Source organism: Rhinopithecus bieti, unplaced genomic scaffold, assembly GCF_001698545.2.
Source record: "Rhinopithecus bieti isolate Rb0 unplaced genomic scaffold, ASM169854v2 scaffold_1853, whole genome shotgun sequence".
NCBI classification, from domain to species: domain Eukaryota; kingdom Metazoa; phylum Chordata; class Mammalia; order Primates; family Cercopithecidae; genus Rhinopithecus; species Rhinopithecus bieti.
Window position 1 is genome coordinate 855,572 of NW_016804151.1, and position 19,672 is coordinate 875,243.

The 19,672-nt window shown below is 40.0% G+C and overlaps 1 long non-coding RNA gene and 1 pseudogene across 1 annotated transcript; one reads left to right on the top strand and one right to left on the bottom strand.

The window, feature by feature from the left end:
• The first annotated feature begins 10,916 nt into the window (after positions 1-10,916).
• On the top strand, positions 10,917-14,965 carry LOC108526252 (uncharacterized). Its single transcript, XR_001884475.1, has 3 exons — positions 10,917-10,981; positions 12,465-12,686; positions 14,791-14,965. It is a non-coding gene; the product is annotated as an uncharacterized LOC108526252 (long non-coding RNA).
• A 2,678-nt stretch (positions 14,966-17,643) lies between these two features.
• On the bottom strand, positions 17,644-17,982 carry LOC108526220 (60S acidic ribosomal protein P1-like; annotated as a pseudogene).
• Positions 17,983-19,672: the final 1,690 nt, after the last annotated feature.

A 19,672-nucleotide genomic window follows, 5' to 3' on the forward strand; every position in this document is an offset into this window, starting at 1 on the left:
AAAAAAAAAAAAAAAAAAAAAAAAAAAAAAGAAACCATTGTTTCATATATTTTGTCTTGTATCAACTGGGAAAGAAAATCTGGACTCTACTACTCCATCTTTCTTGTAGCAGAAATCACAGCATGTATTTTAATCCTGTAGTAACCTCATTTTACAATGAATTTTTTTAATCACTATTTTTTTTACATGAAATACTATAGCTCAGAGAGGTTTAGTTCTAAAGTAACTGAAGGTAAAAGCAGGGTTTAAATCAAGGTATTTTTCTTTCCGAGGTCTGAGTTCTTTTCATTGTACTAGGTTGATGGGGTCATCTGAAAGACACTCAGGCTGGGTTTTAGGCCAGTCTCTGACTTCAAAGATCTGTATGATCTTAGTTAAGTCATGTAAATTTTCTGTGCCACAGAACCCAAGAGAACTTTCAATTGCTCTGCCCCAGGGCTACTCTTTAGGCCAAGGCTGTCTTTTCTTCCTCTTTTTACAGGCCCCATAATTTCAGCCTGGTTTCCAGTTCTCTTTAAAAAGATAACCCTATTCTATAAAGTTGTTCTCCTTTAAAACTTCTTTCTTCCCCAAGTGTTTAGTGCAGTGTTGGGCATGCCAAAAGGTTCTCAATAAATGACGGGTGAACGAATAAATAAATGAGTGCATACACAATTGACTATAGAGTAAGTAGGGTACAGTCTCCTTCCTTGCCTTCTCCCAGCGACCACAGAAGGAGTTCTTAGGCCTCTGCAATCCCTGGATGCCAGTGAAATCCTATTAGCATCAGTGGTTTGTTGTCTGGCCCCACTAGCTCAACAAGGATCTCTGGCTTTCTTGAGACTCCCTCCCCTACACCCTAACAATATTTCTGAGTTTATAAGAATTCACAAAGGAAGAACTACCAAGTACACTGAACTGTTGGGGGGAAAAAGTCACCAATTATAGTTAAGTGAATTGAAGGCGGTTATTTCTTTGTTCTTTTCCTCAAGTCAGAAACCTAAGTCTGAAATTCAGATTGTACTTGTTTTGGACTGTAAATGTTAACAAGAAAGCCATGAAATTAATAAAAGGACACTTTTCTCTCTAAGACACTTCTGGCATAAATAGCTCCTGCTGACCAGGTGATGAGATGATTCAAAGCCTCTGTTTCTGGCATGCCCAGCCATTACAAAGAAAGCTGAGCACGTTCTTCCTAGGAGGTCCTTTGTAGCCCGGTGGGCTATGGATCAGAGTGGAGGGAACAGACTGAAAAGTTCTGTCCCAATCCCACACACGTGTCTGTGTCTTATAGGCATGGTCGCATCTCCATCCGTTGCTTGTTTCCACAAAATGGTAAGTCATAGAAGCTGCCCTTTAGGAAATCCAGGACCCTTTGGAATTCAGTTCAATTTACCCTCTATTCATGAAGCATATGCCATGCACTCAGCTTCATGCTCTTATAGAAGTGGTCTTTGGCTTCCTGTTGGGTAGAGGTCCCACTCCTTAACTCCTCAGTCTGAGGCCAGAACACTCAGAGCTAACACATGGGAGCCTAGAAGGGTCAGCTTTGGAGGGAGATTGATAACCCTGATAGCTTAAGAGCCCCTGTTAGTTTTAGAAGTGCCCAAAATGTTATCTAGCCTTTCTAACTAACACCCACCTAGGTCTTGAAGATGCTATGGTGGTTATTTAATAGAAATGTGATTAGATAAATCCAGTGAAATATATAAGTACTTTAATTTGTATTTTTATTTTATTAAAATTCACATGTAAAAGTGGGTGTTTAATGTTTTAGTTATATCTGTATGTTTATCATTTAATCTTTATTATAGTTATTTGAAAGAGATGCTAGCATTTTCTCCATTTACCTCAGATAAGACAACTGAAAGTCAAGGGAGGATTTACCAAATACGTTAGAAATGAAAACTTAATTACAAATTTGGCCTGCTGATTCTAGTTCCAGTGCTCTTCTCACTATACCCCTTTCTCTCAACAGGCTCTTTATGGACCAGTAACATTTGTTTTAGCTCTTGGATTTACCTGTCAGTAGTAAGCAGCAAGGTAGCAGAAAAAGCACCAACTTTAGCATCAGACAAAGCTTACTTTGAATTCTGGCTTTATCACTTAAAAGACTTGTGACTTTGGGCAAACTACTTAACCTCTCTGACCTTCAGTTTCTTTACCTATTAAGTGAGGACTCCTGGGTTGTCGCTTTGGGGCTTCTGAGTGATTATGGGTAAATGTGCCTGGTACACTAAATATACAGGAGGGGATCTATGAGTAGCCGTATGGTCCTCATTTCTTTCATGATGCATCCTCTCATTTTAGCTGAAGCTTTTCCTCCATAAAATCTCTCTTTATTATTTCAGACCCCATGAATCTACCTTTTCTCTGAACTACTTCAGCATCTATGATTTCTTCTGTCCAATTTAAAATTCATTATGTATTATTTTATATTCTTAGTCTCAGTCCCTGACTAGATTGGAAGCTTTTGGGGGCCATTAGACTAGGTCTTAGATCCCAGTATAATCTATGGTTTCGAATACATTCTAGGTATACAATAAATATTTGATGGAGTGAGATGGCTTAGATTCTTTTGGAGGTCTTTACCTCCAAAATGACTACTATTCTAGTAGTCATAGTAGACAGCAGAAGCCAGGTTATTCCAGTGCCATTGGCTTGTACCAGCATGTCTAGCTCCTATCATAGAGACAGTGAGAGGATAGAAGGCAGCCTTCCCTATGTCCCAGCACACCTGTATCTAGATTGACAGGAAATTTTGGTAATGTATCTCCTCCCCTAGTTGCTCAACATATAGTGACCCATGTACTAAGTCAAGGTGGCAGAGACCAAACCACGAATTTCAGAGCAGCAGAAATGGAGTCTCAGATTCATTCTAACTGCCTTTGGGTCCTTGGGCGCGTGTTGTCAGCTCTCTGAATCTGTTTTCGCATCTTCAAAATGGGAATAATAGTCCTTCACAAAGCTATTGTAAAGTTAAAATGAGATGTATTAAGTGGGAGTGTTTAATAAATGATAATGTATTGTTATTGTAAAATGTTTTTAAAAATTATTTTTATTGAGAAAGATTTGGGGAGCTAGCAGTGGTGGTGCGTTCCTATAGTCCCAATTGTTTGAGAGGCTGAGGTGAGATGATCTCTTGAGCCCAGGAATATGAGGCTGTAGTGTGTGTCATGATCATGTCTGTGAATAGTTACTACCCTCCAGCCTGGGCAACAAAATGAGACCCTGTCTCTTAAAAATATAAGAAGAAGGATAGAAGGGTTTAGGATTTGGGTGCTTGTTACTACTATATGAAAAAGGCAAAGAGTAAATGGAAGGAAATGAAAAGAGAGATAACTTGGGGATATCCAAATTGTGCTGGTTCATCATCAAGAAGGGTGGATGAGACAATTTCTGGGAAGGGAACCTGGGAATTACTAGCAAGTCTATGAGCCAGGTGCAAAGAAGGAGCCCAGTTAGAAAAAGGGTTTCCTTTCCCATAGGCCTGTAGTACTGAGGGAGCTACATATGGCTTGGGTATGTGGTGTGAAGAGCAAGAAACAGGTATTTTTTTTTTTTTTTTTTTTTTTGAGACAGGGTCTTACACTCTGTTATTCAGGCTGGAGTGCAGAGGTGTAATCACAGCTCAATGCAGCCTCAACCTTCTGGGCTCAAGGGATTCTCCCTCCTCAGCCTACTTGGTAGCTGGGACTACAGGCATGCACCACCATGCCCAGCTAATTAAACATTTTTTTTTTTTTTTTTTTTTTTTGGTAAAGACAGGGTCTTGCTGTGTTACTCAGGCTGGTCTCAAACTCCTGGCCTCAAGCAATTCTCCAGCCTTGCCTTCTCAAAGTGCTGAGGTTACAGGCATGAGCCACTGCACCTGGCCTAGGAATTATCTTGAAGGTCAGGGCTAGGGAAAGAGGCTACAAAAGGAGAAGAACCTGTGCCAAACTCATGCGCTAAGTAGAATGACGTTGACAATGATAGGCTGATACTTACCAAGCACTGTATGTACCAGGCATTGTGGTGTTTTACAGGCTGTATCTCATTTAATCTGCACAACATTTGAGGTGGTGATATTGCTGTTCCCACTTCATTGATGAGGAACCAGGAGCTTAGAGAAGTTAAGTCATCATAAGATCTTGTCCTGCCTAGCTGGAGATCTTAGCTTTCAATCACTTGAACCTCGTGAACTTAATCTCCACTTAGACAGTTTGTTTCTTCCATTTACTTTGGAGTAAAAACTACTTATGCATGTGAGCATACCAGAGGATGCAGTGATTGTGGTCTTGGAAGAGAAAGTGTGGGAAGGGCCATAATCCCAGAGAGAAAATTGTTTGAAAACACACACACACACACACACACACACGCGTGCACGCGCGCGCGCACATGCATGTGCATCATTTTCCTTGATTCCCTGTGTTGCAGTGGAAAATTTGCCAAGCAGTAATGGAAACGCAGATTGGCAGAGACCAGGAAAAGAGTGGTGAATTTGGGGTTGGGGTCTTCCCTACAGGAGCCCCATTTCTTCTCAGTGGTGTGTGGGTCCAGATCACAAGCTGTTCTCTAATGCACATTCACTTCTTCCTGATCAAAGCTTATTTCCAGAGCTCTGCAGGGTCTCTTACACATCCTGACCAGCTCCTGGCATGTGACCCTAATATATCACTCTTCATATTGCTTATTAACTGAACATGACAGTGCAGTTGAATGGAATGGGCCTGGGAGAGAAAAAAGAGGTTTTTTGTTGTTGTTGTTGTTTTTAGTGGTTAGAAGAATCATTTAATCTCAATATAAAAAAAGATTTATCAATTTATTCCTTGAATCTTTTCTTGAGTCACCTCTTTATGACAACTGTACCAGGTACAGAGATGAATAAGTAACAGCCTCCAGTCCTAAGACCCCAGTGTAAAAAATGTATATATGATACATTGTGATTTTTTACTGGAATAGAAATTCCAATAATTAAAGCTTCTCACAAGTAGAATAAATTTCAAAGTAAGGTCGTAAGCTTTCCCATCCTCGGAGTTTCAAGCAGATGCTGGATGATCTCTTGGTCATGATAGAGTAGACTGGATTCTAGCATTAGATGGGGATATGCACTACATGACTTGAAAAGATTCTCTTCCTGGGATATTAAGACTGTATTAGTTTCTTTTTTTTTTTTTAAGATGGAGTTTCGCTCTTTTTGCCCAGGCTGGAGTGCAGTGGCGCGATCTCAGCTCACCGCAATCTCTACCTCCCAGGTTCAAGCGATTCTCCTGCCTCAGCCTCTTGAGTAGCTGGGATTACAGGCATGTACCACCATGCCTGGCTAATTTTTTTATTTTTAGTAGAGACGGGGTTTCTCCATGTTGGTCAGGCTGGTCACAAACTCCCGACCTCAGGTGATCCACCCGCCTTGGCCTCCCAACGTGCTGGGATTACAGGCATGAGCCACGGCGCCCGGCAAGACTGTATTAGTTTCTGTAGTAGCTACAATGCTGTGGTAGTTCTGGGGTTAAGACAGAAGTAATGTGGCAGATATTCCTGGTTGCATCCACTGAATTCAATTTCTGCTTCTTAATTAGGAGAAATCCAGTTTTGTTCCAACTATGCCCAGCTTAAAGTACACAGCTTGTGGCTACAGGTGGGGTTTGTGGCATAATTCTGGCCAATGAGATTCAAGATCAAGTTACCAGGTGGGGCTCCTGGAAAAGTTATTAAACGGGGCTGAGTAAGGGCCTTTTTAGCTTTTATCTTTTGTCCTTCCTCCCATTTTTATTTTCTTGCAGGAATAGAGCTGTGATGCCTGAGGTAGAAATATCTATTTTGTGACAAAAACTACTTATTAAAGATGGCAGGATAGAAAGAGAGAAGAAACCTGTGTCCCTGGTGCTATTATAGAACCTCTTTACCAGCCTGGATTCCATGCATGGGGACTTTTTGTTACAGAAAAAAATAAACCACTATCCAGTTAAATCATTGTGACTGAATTTCTGTTCCTTTGCAGCTAAATATACTCTTAACTGACATAGATACATAATATAGTGGAAAACATTAGAAACATGGATTCACATTTGTTTTTCATTATTTGTTATCTATGAGACATTTGGCAACCTACATGGATCTCACTGAATTTCAGTCTCCAAATATGTAATTGTTATTAATAATACCTATCTTGCAGGGTTACTAGGTGGATTACATGAGATAATATGGGGTAAAATGGTCTAACACAGTCCCTGGTACACAGAAGAACCTCAATAGATAAAAAAAAAAAAACTGTGTAGTTGGACATGTCCCTAAATGAGGCCCTTGAGACCATTAAAATAGATGCTGATTTTACTGAGGGGCAGCCTTGCTCTTGGGATACACATTGATACATACTTGGGATGATCCGTTGATGGGTAGAAAGATAATATTAAAAATTATATTTAGATTTATTTTCATTTTATCTTTTGAATATTTTAATTCTGAGTATGTTCTATGTATAGGTGCAGAAACACAGAGTACAATTTATGAATAAAAAATTATATATATGGGGTGTATAATAAAAAAGCTTCGGAGACCACTTTAAGCATTGTTTACATTATTATCACTTGGGTTGCTTGTTGGAAAAAGAAAATTTCCAGGCCCCCCATATCAGTGGCTCTATGATGGGAACTTGAAAACTTAAAAACCTGCTGAGATGATTCTTATGTTAACCCAAATTTTAGAATCAATTATTAGAGAAATTTCTCTTTCTATTCCTAAGAGCCATGGTGCTAATTTTTATAGAATTCTGAGCACTTAATATTTAGTTTCTTTCCTAGCTGCATGTAGTAGCATAACACTGATAAACTCATGATTAATATTCAGGGTTATTAAGCCTGAACCTCAAATACATCTGCTTGACTCTAGACCTGCCAAAAGTAAAATTAGAAAGTAGGTAAGATTTATCTTTTTGACCTTTGTTTCCTCATTTCAGATCCTCCTCCTCCTTCAGGCTCACCATGCCTTCAAAATAACTCAGGGTTCTGCAAGACTCTTCACTCCTCCTACTGCTCTCTATTGAGGTTGGATCATGTGCCCCTAATCCAAGAGATTTCCTTCAAATCTCTGTACCAGGTAAAACCACCCCTGTGGTAATAATGAACTACTGAGGGAGACAGTCTGGGTAATGAATGAAAAGAGCCTGGGTTTGGGAATTATTCATATAACAAACACTTAAAAATACATACTGAAGCCTTTTTATGTGACAGGCACCATCCTCGGCACTGTGAATCTAAAATTAGAAGTGGCTGGTGCAGGCCGGGTGTGGTGGCTCACGCCTGTAATTCCAATACTTTGGGAGGTTGAGGCAGGAGGATTCCTTGAGGTCAGGAGTTCGAGACTTGCCTGGCCAGCATGAAACCCCATCTCTACTAAAAATACAAAAATTAGTAGTGGTGGTGCGCACCTGTAATCCCAGCTACTTGGGAGGCTGAGGCAGGAGAATCACTTGAATCTGAAAGGTGGTGGTTGCAGTGAGTTGAGATTGCGCCACTGCATTCCAGCCTGGGCGGCAGAATGAGGCTCCATCTAAAAAAAAAAAAAAAGTGGCTGATGTAGCGGTGCAATGCAGTGGTGTTTATAACCAATTGATCACAACCAGTAACAGATTTCTTTGTTCCTTCCCTGTTCCCACTGCTTCATTTGACTAAATTAAAAATAAAATGAAATAAAATTAGAATCAATTACTGTTATTCTTACTTTAAAAGAACGTGAAGATTAATGTGGAGAAACACACAAAAACCATTCATGACCACAAAGTGACTGCTTTTGTATAGGTATGAACAAAAACACAGGCAAAGACTGTGCCACTCTGCTTGGGGGAGACATGAATGGCTTCCAGAAAAGGTATCACATGAGCTGAAGATGGGGAGTTTGCCAAGGGAGAGAAGAGTGGTTTAGCCAGAGGACTTGGCTGGGCAAAGACCCAGAACAGAAGACACCTGGAGGATTCTAGAGACTTGAAGTGGTTTGGTTTTTCTGTAGCATTAGGTTTGTGGTGGGAATGTCAGGAAATGTGAGTAGGGCTCAACTATGCCATGCAAAGGAGTTAGGTTTCATACTGTTAGCAACTGGGATCCTTGGAAGGATTTTGAGGCAGAGAGATACCATCAGATTTATGTGTTATAAAGATCACTCCAGCAGCAGAATGGAGGCTACATTGCAGGCAACCTCAGCTTAGAGAGAGAAAGACCAGTCAGAAATCTAGGTCTTGACCAGGTGAGAGACAATGATGGGGTGGAGAGGAGGGAATGGATTTGAAAGATAATAACAGGCTCAGATCAATAGGACTTGGTGATTGACCTCACGTGAGCTGAGAGGGATTCAGGTTTCTAGCTCTAGCAGTTAGGTGAATAGTAGAGCCATTTCGCTGAAATAGGATTCTGGAGGAGGTGGCACCGCCTCCCTCCGCTGACCCTGGTTCTGCCACTCACTAGCTCTCTGCACCTGACAAGTTACTTGAATTTTCTAAGTCTCATTTCTCTTCAACTATAAAATGAAGTTGTGACCTTAGCTATAATGATATGTAGGGGGCACTCCATCCATGAAGACTACTAACAATAACAATCAATGTATTTTACTTTCTCCAAGTAACACAGTGCTTTAGTGTAGTAAAAAACGCATACACCTTCAGAAAGCCTTGGATTATGTGCATATATATAGTCGTATTGACTTGTATTTGCATAAAGAAGCAGTGGAAGGACATCCAAAGGACTATTTCATAATAGTTACAGGTGCATGGGCTGGGGAGGATGGGGAGGACGAAAATAGGCACAGGTACAAGTTTTTTCAGTAGGTTCTCTTTCACATTGTTTTAATTTTTGAGCCATGGTTGTATCACCTATTTAAAAATATAAAAATAAAGTTGATGGGTGCAGCAAACCACCAGGGCACATGTATACCTATGTAACAAACTTGCACGTTCAGCACAAGTATCCTGGAACTTAAAGTAAAATTATGAAATAAAATAAAATAAAATATATAAAAATTAAAACAATTTCAGGCAAGTGCTCAATGGTTCTCACCAAAAGGCCTTGGGTTCTTTTACCCCTGTTTTTTTTTGCTTAACCCGTGTACTTTCTGGAGTTTTCCTCCCAACTTTTTCTCTTGGCTAACTCCCACTTCACCTCAGGTCTTGGCTCAAATATCACTTTCTTCCCTTATCCTCACTTTCTCTGATATCCCGTGTTCATTACATTTTCCTCTCCTGTTTTCGCTCGGGGTGTTACGAGAACTGCTGCTATGATTTTTCTCACATTGGGCTGTAATTGTTGATTAACTTGTCCTTCTACCCATTTGACTATGAACCCTTTGACTCTATTCATATCTTATAATAAACGTTCAAGAAATTTTTGTTGAATGAATCCTGCCATGTGGGTATAGTGACCTTATACCATGGAATTCTGGAGACAGCTTCAATTTCAAGCATTTGTTCCTTTGTTTCCTTAAGCACTAATCAGGCCAATGTACTGATTCTTCCTTTTCTCCCTCCTTCCCTCCCTTTCTCCCTACTTCCCTCCCTTTCTCCCTACTTCCTTCCCTTCCCTTCCCTTCTCTTCCCTTCCCTTCCTTTCCCTTCCTCTTTTCCCTCCCTCCTTCCCTCCTTCCCTCCTTTTTTTATTTCTTTTTCCTTTCTTCCTTTTTCTAAAATACACACAAAGGTGATCATCTATTCTGGTCTTAATTGTAGTTGCTGAGTAAGAAATAGAAATCTTTCAGCTGTGATGTTGAAGCAAACAAAGGGAAAAATTATTTTTATATAGTCCTAGGGCTGAAGGGAAACCAGGGGACTTAAAAGAAATTTAGAAGCTGCATTGCTATGTCGCTATGTAGACTGTGAGCTCTTTCAAAGCAGAGATGGCATCTTTTCCACCTTTGTGCCCCTGGTATATTGCACATGACCTGGGACCTAGTATGTGCTCAATAAATGAGTGCTAAACTTAATTACAAAAATTAACATGGCATATTTTGCCTTCTCTTGAGAATTTTTGTCTGAAATTGAAGAACTGTGTATTTTGAAAATTAAATTAAATCTACACCGAAGTAGAAAAATGGTAAAGAGTCTGGAATTGAGGGATAGATAGACCTGGATTCAAATTCACATTCTGTTTTCATCATTAACTGTAACTACATGGCCATAGCTAAATCACTTAACTCATCTGAGCCTGTCCTCATTTAATCACACACACACACACACACACACACACACACACACACAGTCTCCCATGGTTACTAAAATAAATTTAAATGAGATAACCTAAGTAAAGGCCTTAGCACATGCTGAACACTTGGTACTTGCTCATTGTTATTTCATTGAACATGTTATGCTCAACATGTTATCTAGCTAATATATGCAAAGTTTTGCAAGGCCATGCCAAAGACACAGGTCTTAAAATTATAAAAGCTGAAGGAACTCCAATGAAGAGAGGAAATAATTAGGGAAGAGAGACTGGATCAGAAGCTAGTCAGCTAAGTGTACTTGCTTTCCAATTTGTGTTCTTTTGTTAAGACTAAAATTGGAAGACAGGAGAAGCAGGGCTTTTGGAATTGTGGATACCAAGCACCACTAAATGATTACAGCAAAGTGCAGTGCTGGCTGGTGGCCGTGGGCTTGTTATCTTGGAAGTGCAGCCCTTGTGTCCTCTATCTGATTCATTTTCAACAATTTTTTTTTTTTTTTTTTTTTTGTGGGTGGGGAAGAAAGAGGTGGGATGACAAAGAAAGGCTGGAAGATACACAGGAGAGATATTTGAGGGGAGGAGCAAATAGACTAATATTCTCAGTGCTTTTAAACTCATTGATTGCCAGGAGCCTGGGTGAGGCAAATCATTGGTTTATTCAGCTTTTATTCAGCTCAGTGCCCTGTTGACAACACAATGTGTCTGAGTCACAGGGGGTCAAGTGACTGTAGCTTCTCTGATGAGTCACTGTCTTGCTTCCACTAATGTATCTGTGGCTGGGGCCAATTTGTTTACTGAGAGAAAGCTACAGCTGTCTGCAGGTACAGATATTTGTACTCCAGAACTTACCAGCAGAGCTGAGCAGGGTGGATGTGAGGAGCTTTTGCACTCCTGGAAGGTCCTCATGGGTAACAGCCAGTGGGAGCTGCTTGATGTGATGTGATGATGCTCTTTCCTTTGATTTGGTATCAAGAGAAGCAACTGCTTAGAATTAGAGCCCAGAGGATTTAGCAAGAGTTAGAAGGTGGGAACAGGACTAACATATCACCCAGGAACCTACTAAGACACATAGCATATTCACAGTGGGCAATTGAAGAGTGCTGGGTAGAGAGACTATTCACAAGGGTGTGAGCAGGGTTCAGGGAAACCAACAAGGAATGGTGTAGGGTCTCAGAGAAAGCAAGTGTGGGGAGCCATTACTTGGCTGATGAAGCAAGAGTGGGGAGAGTGGCTATTGGAGCAGGGGGGAGTAGAAGTTGGAGAAAGTCACCTGAGAGGAGTGGTGGCCATCATCTCAAGGCCACAGGCAACTTAGAGTGAACCAACAGGGATGGAGTCAGGGTTATACATACCCACTTCACTCTCCTCCCAGTCTCCCATTGGAGACCCTTCCATTGGCCACATCTTACCAAAAGTCAGAGAGAAGGGAGTTGTTGATGTTGGCCACGCAGACCAGCTCCTGAGGAAGACAGCAGGGTGGAGAAGCTGGAGAGTGGCTCTGGGGGGATGCAGAAAACATTTAGCACAAGTCACTAGCTAGACAAGCCAGTTACCTCATGTGGGTCTCAGCTTTATTCATCAGTGAAATGGGAAAATCACTCTACCTTCTTGGCAGCATTGTGAGAGTGGAGTTAGATAAAAGGATTTGAAAGGCCCTGAAGTGCTCTGCAAATGTTGAGTATGAAGTTGCTCTGCAGCTGCTACTTTTCACGGAGAAGGGAAACACTATGTTACTTAAGTAAATGCCTTCCCTCCTGGTTGGTTCACCACCCCTTCTTGAGATCTTACATTGCGTGTAGCACATACTGGATGCCAGGAGTGAGCATGGGGAACAAAGATGGGTGGGCTATAAAAAAAATGTGATGACAGTTGTAAGACATAGCCAATGCTCCCTCAATAGCCTATAATATAGTTACAAAGAAAGATATGAATAGGTGTGTAGAGTGTGTGTGTGTGTGTGTATTCATATATCAATGTATGAAATGCATGGAAAGATATGAAGGTAATTATCTATCTATGTAATCATCCATTTATCCATCCATCCATCTACACAAAGTAATGCAACCACATATGCAAAATGAAACAATACATATAGGAATAATTAGAACTGGATAGGAACAATAAAAAAGGGTGTTCAGAAGAACAGAGTTTTGCATTGGAAACTAGGTCTTGAGGTGCCAACCTACTGACCTGTTGGGGATGTTATTGTCCGTCCAGGTTTAGAAGTAGACTTTTAAAGAAAGAGAGTAAAGTATTTAAATTTTTTGAGTTTACATATTTGCTTATTATTCTTTTTATTTCCAGTGCTTGGCACAGTATTCTAAAGGCCCTCAAGAAGTGTTTATTAAATGAATCAGTTAACAAAAAAGGTATTTGTACTACTTTATTAAATGAGAGAAGAAAATGCATTTAATAACAACGCCTTCCTATAGCGTGGTCTCTATGAGAATTCTTCCAATGCTGTTTGAAATACTGTACCACTGAGGCCACAGAAGACACAGTGATTGAGCTTAGCATATGCTTTAGGTAAGTGATTTGTGTAAGATTAGTGTGTGCAGAGGTGCAATCTCAAAATTTCAAGACAGAAAATGACTGTTCTTTGGAAGATGTTTAGTTTATTAAGAGCCTATGGCATGCCAGACATGCATGTCCTACCCATGCTTCTGGAGCTCAGTAGAAAGAAGTTGAGTGAGGTTGGTGATAGTTTCCTCATATGCTTGTCAGGTTATTGCAAAGCTTAAAAATAGTGTTCCTTTTCTGCCATGGGCTTGGAAACAAACAAACAAAAACAAAACAAAACAAAACAAAAATAGTGTTTAGCACTCAAATACTTTTGCATAAATATTAATAGTCTAGGACTCAGGGTGTGGTAATAAAAGGGAAAGTTGAAGTAACACCATCTAAACATTTCTAGGCAAATGTAAGTGGAAATGATACTGGTGTGGGACTATTCAGAATCAGTGCTGCAGATGCAGAAAGCACTGGCTCTGAGCCCATGGGGCACAGCCCAGAGAACAGAGCTCTGCAGCAAGGCCAAGGCTTCTTAGTCTTTGGATAAGTTGATAACTCGTAGGAGCTCTCGGGATTGTCTGAAGGCTGTGGGGGAAAAGCACAGCCTGCACCTACCATCAGCTCCCTGCAGAAGAAAGAAGAGAACATGGCCCATTCAAAGTCATGTTTTTTTCCAGCCCTGCTCTCTTCCCCAGTCTCCAGGCTGCAGGCATGCAAGCCTGAAATCAGGCTTCCAATGACCAAAGAAAAACTGTGCCACATCCCAACCTAAATCAAGGCTGTCAAGTCTTGATCAAGGGCTGTGGATGATACAGGGTTTATATGTATAGATGGGACCTTTCTGTTGATTGATTGTTTAAATTCAGGTAACAGTCACATAACATAGAATCATTTAAAAGTATACAATTCAGTGGCATTTAGTAAATTCACTGAGTTGTGCAACCATCATCACTATGTAGCTCCAAGACATTTTATTTTCATCACCCCAAAAGGAAATGCAATATACATTAAGTAGTTGCTTCCCATTCTCCCCCGAATCCAATTTCTGGTAACCACCAATCTGATTTGTCTCTAGGGATTTATCTATTCTGGATGTTTCATATAAATGGAATAATACAAAACGTGATCTTTTGTGTCTGGCTTTTTCCACTTAGCATAATGTTTCCAAGGTTCATCCATGTTGTAATGTGTTGGTGCTTCATCCGACACATTTTTTTGGCTGAATAATATTCCACTGTGTGGATGTACCACATTTTGTTTATCTTTTATCAGTTGATGGATATTTGGGTTATTTCTACCTTTTGGCTATTGTGAATAGTGCTGCTACAAACATTTGTGTACAAGATTTTTATAAATACCTGTTTTCAATTATTTTGGTATATACCTAGTAGTGGAATTGCTAGGTCATATAATAATTTTAGTTTAACTTATTGAGGAGCCAGCAAACTGTTTTCCACAGTAATAGCACCATTTTACATTCCAACTAGCAATGTATGATTGTCCTAATTTCTCCACATCTTTGCCAACACTTATTTCTCATTTAAAAAATGTTAGCTATCCTAGTGCATATGAAGTAGTTTATCATTGTAATTTTGACTTGCTTTTCCTGGTGACTAATGATGTTGAACATCTTTTCATTCCCTGTTGCATTTTAACTCAACCAAACTATTTTAAATATATGTATTTTTTTTTTCCCTTGAGTAGATCTGTAGCAGGATTTAGATGGTATATTCTCATATGTAGATTTTATTCAGCTCTCTTTGAGTCACATGGAGCAGGCTACCATTTGCAAATAGAGCCTAACAAACATTCCTAGGTGATGGTGTGGATATGGAAACAGATGAAGGACTTTCTCAGAGGCAATATTTATTAAAACTATGCTATTAATGGAACTTTTTTTTTTTTTGCTTTGAAGTTTTATTTTAAAATATGCCCTAGAAAGACAAATGGATCAAATAGCAAACCCTCATTTGGTGGGCTTGAGCATCTCTTAAAGTGGAGCAACCAAAACCCAAGCGTTTCCATCTTGACTTTGTTGCTGGGTAATCTCTGATTTTTGGCAAGGCTTCCAACTTGTATTTAATGTTAAGATATCCCTCTATGCTTCCTTTCTCATCAGTTCACATGTGGAGGATGATAAGCTCTTGCAAAGTCTTGTGGGAGACCCACAGATAAACTTATTATGGTGAAGTGTTGAGGATCTTCTCATGTGAGCCATCGATTTCAACATCTCTGGCTTGGACTGGATTTCTCCTTCACTTGGCCATCACCTTTTTCTGATGTGCATTTCTTGAGGCAAATGGACAAGGTAATGTGTGTCCCATGTGAGCAGGAGAAAACTGAGCATCCCAAGAATAGTCTCACATCACAGTTAGGTTTTTTATCTGCAAAAATAGATTTATACTAAAACAGAGAAATGTGGAAAATGATATGAAAATAGAAAACATATTGTGTGCTACCTTTCTTAATAAGTAGGTTAACTCTCTAGAATTGTTAAGTTTAGATGAGTTCAGAAACTATATAATTTAGCACCCACATTCTCCACTGACCTAGCACTGGTCCAGGTATTAGGGTGATGTCTGCAATCAGGCTCTTCTTGGTAGTAATTTATTTTTCCCCCTACTAGTAATCAGCCTCCCTTCCCTAATACTTAAAATTTCTTCTGATAATTAAAAACATTCTAAGATGTTTTAAATTGAGAACTGAGACTAAATCTTTAGGCAATTAAAACATTTCAGTGTCACTCTGAAGAATAATACTTCTCTCACCCTGCCAGTCATACTCAGCTTTTCCTGAGCTAATCACCTAGTTAGTAGGGTCGTAGCTGGAGGCCCTTTGTAGGCTTTGTGGAACATACCTGAATAAAAATTGTCAGAATAACTGTTTTTCCTGGAGGTTAAGTTATGTTAAAATGATTACCGTGGTAGCAGAAGAAGACAGCTAAGAAGGGTTGATGATCTCCAGATAGAAGGTCATGATAAAGTTCCTAAAATCTGTTGTCTCCTTTCCACCATCTCCTGTTAGCAACGTATAAGGTCAAACATTCTTGCCACAGAAATAAATGAGGCCAATAAATAGTCATTGGATAAATCTACTTTAGATGTTTTGATTTTTTTTTTTTACATCTTTTAGATAAGATACAAGGGCTTTCCAAATATGACCATTATCTTTAGCAGTACTAGCGATGTCTTTATTTCCCTTTCTCTGTAGTTTCTTACCTCTGTGTTTTCTTAAGTGAAAACTTCTGTGAGTTTGTAAGTGCCATCTGTAATCACACTGATTTTGAGTTGTTAGAAACTGGTCTTGAGCATTCTGCAATAGATGCCATCAAAGGGCCAGGACATATTAAGAATATAGTGGGATCTCATTCCTACATTCTTATTTGGATACTATCTGTTTGACAGAAATGTTCTTTTTTTTTTTCCTGGTATAATAACCAGATAAGTACACTGTAGTTTGTTTTATTTTGTATTTTCCCTAAATCTGGCAAACCTACTTCCTGAGCTCTTAGCTAAACTGTACTTCCCAGTGGATGTGGCCATGTGACTGAGTCCTACCAGTGAAATTTTTGTAGATGTGATGGACCACTTCTAAGACTGGCCCACAAAAACCTCCCATATGTGCTCTTGCATGTTCTTTCCATTTTTGTTTGGTTAGGATGGAGAAAACTTCTAGGGTGACTTGGGAAGCTACATGTTGAAGAAAACAGAGATTCTATTAGACTTGACTGCATGGAGGAAGACCTCCTCACCCTGTCTACTTTCCCTGTACTGTTATGCAAGCAAAAAATAATATTATATTGTTGTTGGACTCTTGTACATTTTGTGATCTATTACATTTGCTGCATAAATGGCCTACTTAACCGATAAAGATATGCAGTGAGTTAAGTCATTTTGTAAGTAAATTACTAGATAGGGAGAAAACTTAACATGGAACAGCTAACTTGATAATATGGGAATTACCCATAATTTCCAAAAGCAATGCTACAAAATTGTCTCACTAGGCTTCTATTGTGTAATAGATGACTCTGAAACTTATTGTTTTCTGGGGATTCCAAAAGGAGAGAGGTAGGCACAGCGGAAAGGGTTGAAAATCTACCTATTGGGTACTATGTCAACTGCCTGGGCTATGAGATCATTAGAAGCCCAAACCACAGCATCATGCAATATACCCACATAACAAACTTGCACATGTACCCCCCGAAACTAAAAGTTTTGAAATGTTTAAAAAAAGTCTTAAAACAACAACCATTTGATTATTTCTCTTAGGAATTTGTGAAGGACTCAGCTGAATGCTGATCAGGATATTTATTGTGCCGTTCAATTCAGTAGGCATTTGATGTGGAAGCTGATCTTTATAATTTGTGCCGTGGAGGGAAGTCAGCAAAGTAAGTGTCATGATTCTGGCCATCAGGAAGCTTACAATACTGCTAGACTTGTACACCTGAATAAGTACAAAATAATACAGAACACCTAGTTAAGATGTTAAAATCATTTCTTTAGCAAATATGTAAGCATCTACAGTGTGGCAGGCATTCTACTAGGTGCTGGGTATATAGCTGTGAACCAACCAACCAACCAAACAAACAAAAAGCCTTACTTCGTGGAGCTTACTTTCAGGAGTCTGTGTGTCAAACAGGAAAAATACAACAACAAGCAATAAAACAGTTAATTATATGGGATATTAGAAGATGATAAGTGCCATGAAGAAAAACAAAACAGGGAGAATAGAAAGTGTGTCCGACAGTGTAATTAAAACCCTTTTCTGAGTTCATTTTTTTTTTTGTATTTTTGTATTGTTTTGTTTTTTTGAGACTTGCTCTGTCACCCAGGTTGGAGTGCAGTGGCGTCTTTGTTCACTGCAGCCTCAAACTCCTGGGCTCAAGAGATGGTACTGCCCAAGCCTCCAGAGTAGCTGGGACTACAGGTTTGAGCCACTATAGCCAACGGAATTCAGCTTTTTATTGAACATGTCATGAAAGACCAAAGCTCTTGTCCTCAACAGACTCCTCAGATTCTTTATTTGCTTCTGCTTTTTTCTCTGTGGTTGAGGCAGTGGCGGTGGAGGGGGCAGGACCTCCTGCTGGGGCAGCACCAGCTGCTGGAGCAGGTCCACCGGCCCCTTCATTGCAGATGAGGCTCCTGATGCAGACATTGACCAGGGCCTTTTCAAACAAGCCAGCCTGAAAAGCTTTAACGTTTACACTAGCTGCTTTAATGAGGGCATTGATCTTATCCTCCCTGACGGTCACTTAATTCTCATGTAGAATGAAGGCTGAATAGATGCAGGCAAGCTGGGAGATTAAGGCCATAGTGTGGGCAAGCCCCTCACCTCCATGCAGCCTTAGCTTCCTGGGGAGGGTGCAGAACCTTGGTGGCAGCAGAGAAAAGGACAATTTCAAGAACAGTGTCAAATAAGATGTTCCTGAGAAAGTAACATTTGAGAAAAGACTTTAAAAGGAGGGGAGAGGATGAGCTTCATGACCACTGGAACAAGAGCGTTTCAAGCAGAGGGAAGAGCACGTGAGAAAACCCTCATGAAGAGATGTATTGGGTATTTTCAAGAAACAAGAAAGTCACTATGGCTATAGGAAAGTGAGTGAAGGGCAGAATTGGAGACAAAGTCAAAGTGGTAACAGGAGAGTAGGGGACAAATAGCAAAAGCTCTTTAGGTCTTTGTAAGGACTTACTCAGGCTTTTGGTCTGAGTCAGATGGGCAGCCATTGGAGAGTTTTGAGTAGAGGGGTGACAAGACAAGGATTACTTTGGCAGCTGCACTGGGAATAGTAGGAGGGTAAGGATAGAAGTAGGGAGGCCAGCTCGGAAGCCATGGTAATCATCTAGACACTAAATGCTTGCTTAGACCAGGGCATAATAGAAGAAATGGTGAGAAGTAACCAGTTTTTGAAGGTAGAGTCAGTGGGATTTCTTGATGAACTGGATATGTGGTGTGAGAAAAAGAGAGGTCAGGAATGACCATGCTTTTTGCTTGAGAAACTCAAAAGGTAGAGTTTTCATTAATTGGAATAGGTCAGAAAAATGACAGATCGAATGCTGACTGGAAAATAGCATGTTTGAATGCTGTTGGAATGATCCAACAGAGAGGAAAAAAAAAGTAATGATGCAGTAAAGAAGAAAGAATATCTGTAATCAAATAATGAAAGTAGAATCTAGTGCATATATGCTGATAGTCATAGGCAGAGATTTGGATGGTCCATCTACAGAAGCACTAGGAAAGGAAGAGTATATGGTGCAGAAGCTGGTGAGTTTGTATTGAGATAATGGGAAATAACAGAATTTCTCTTTTGGTTGTTTCTATTTTCTCAGTGAAATAGGATACAATTTGCCATTTGAGAATAAGGATGTGGGAAGAAGCATGGGAGGTCTCAGGAGAGAAGAGAAAAGTATGAAATTGTCATCTAGAAGAGTAAGAGAGTGAATGAACCATGGAAAGGCAGTAGTATTACTGGGTTCGTTTGAGATTCAAAGTCATTTACAAAAAATGATTCCTGTCAGCATGTATATTAGTTCATTCTTACACTGCTATGAAGAAATACCCAAGACCTGGTAATTTTTAAAGAAGAGAGGTTTAATTGACTTACAGTTCCACATGGCTGGGGAGGCCTCAGGGAACTTACAATATGGTGGAAGGTACCTCTTCACAGGGTGGTAGGAGAGAGAATGAGTGCAAGCAGGGGAAATTCCAGATGCTTATAAAACCATCAGATCTCATGAGACTTACTATCATGAGAACAGCATGGGGGAAACTGCCCCCATGATCCAATTACCTCCAACTGGTCCCACCCTTGACACATGGGGATTATGGGGATTCCAATACAAGGTGAAATTTGGGTGGGGAACAGAGCCAAATCATATTATTCTGCCCCTGGCCCCTCCCAAATCTCATGTTCTCACATTTCAAAACACAATCATACTTTTCCAACCATCCCCCATAGTCTTAACTCATTCCAGCATTAACCCAAAAGTCCAAGTCCAAAGTCT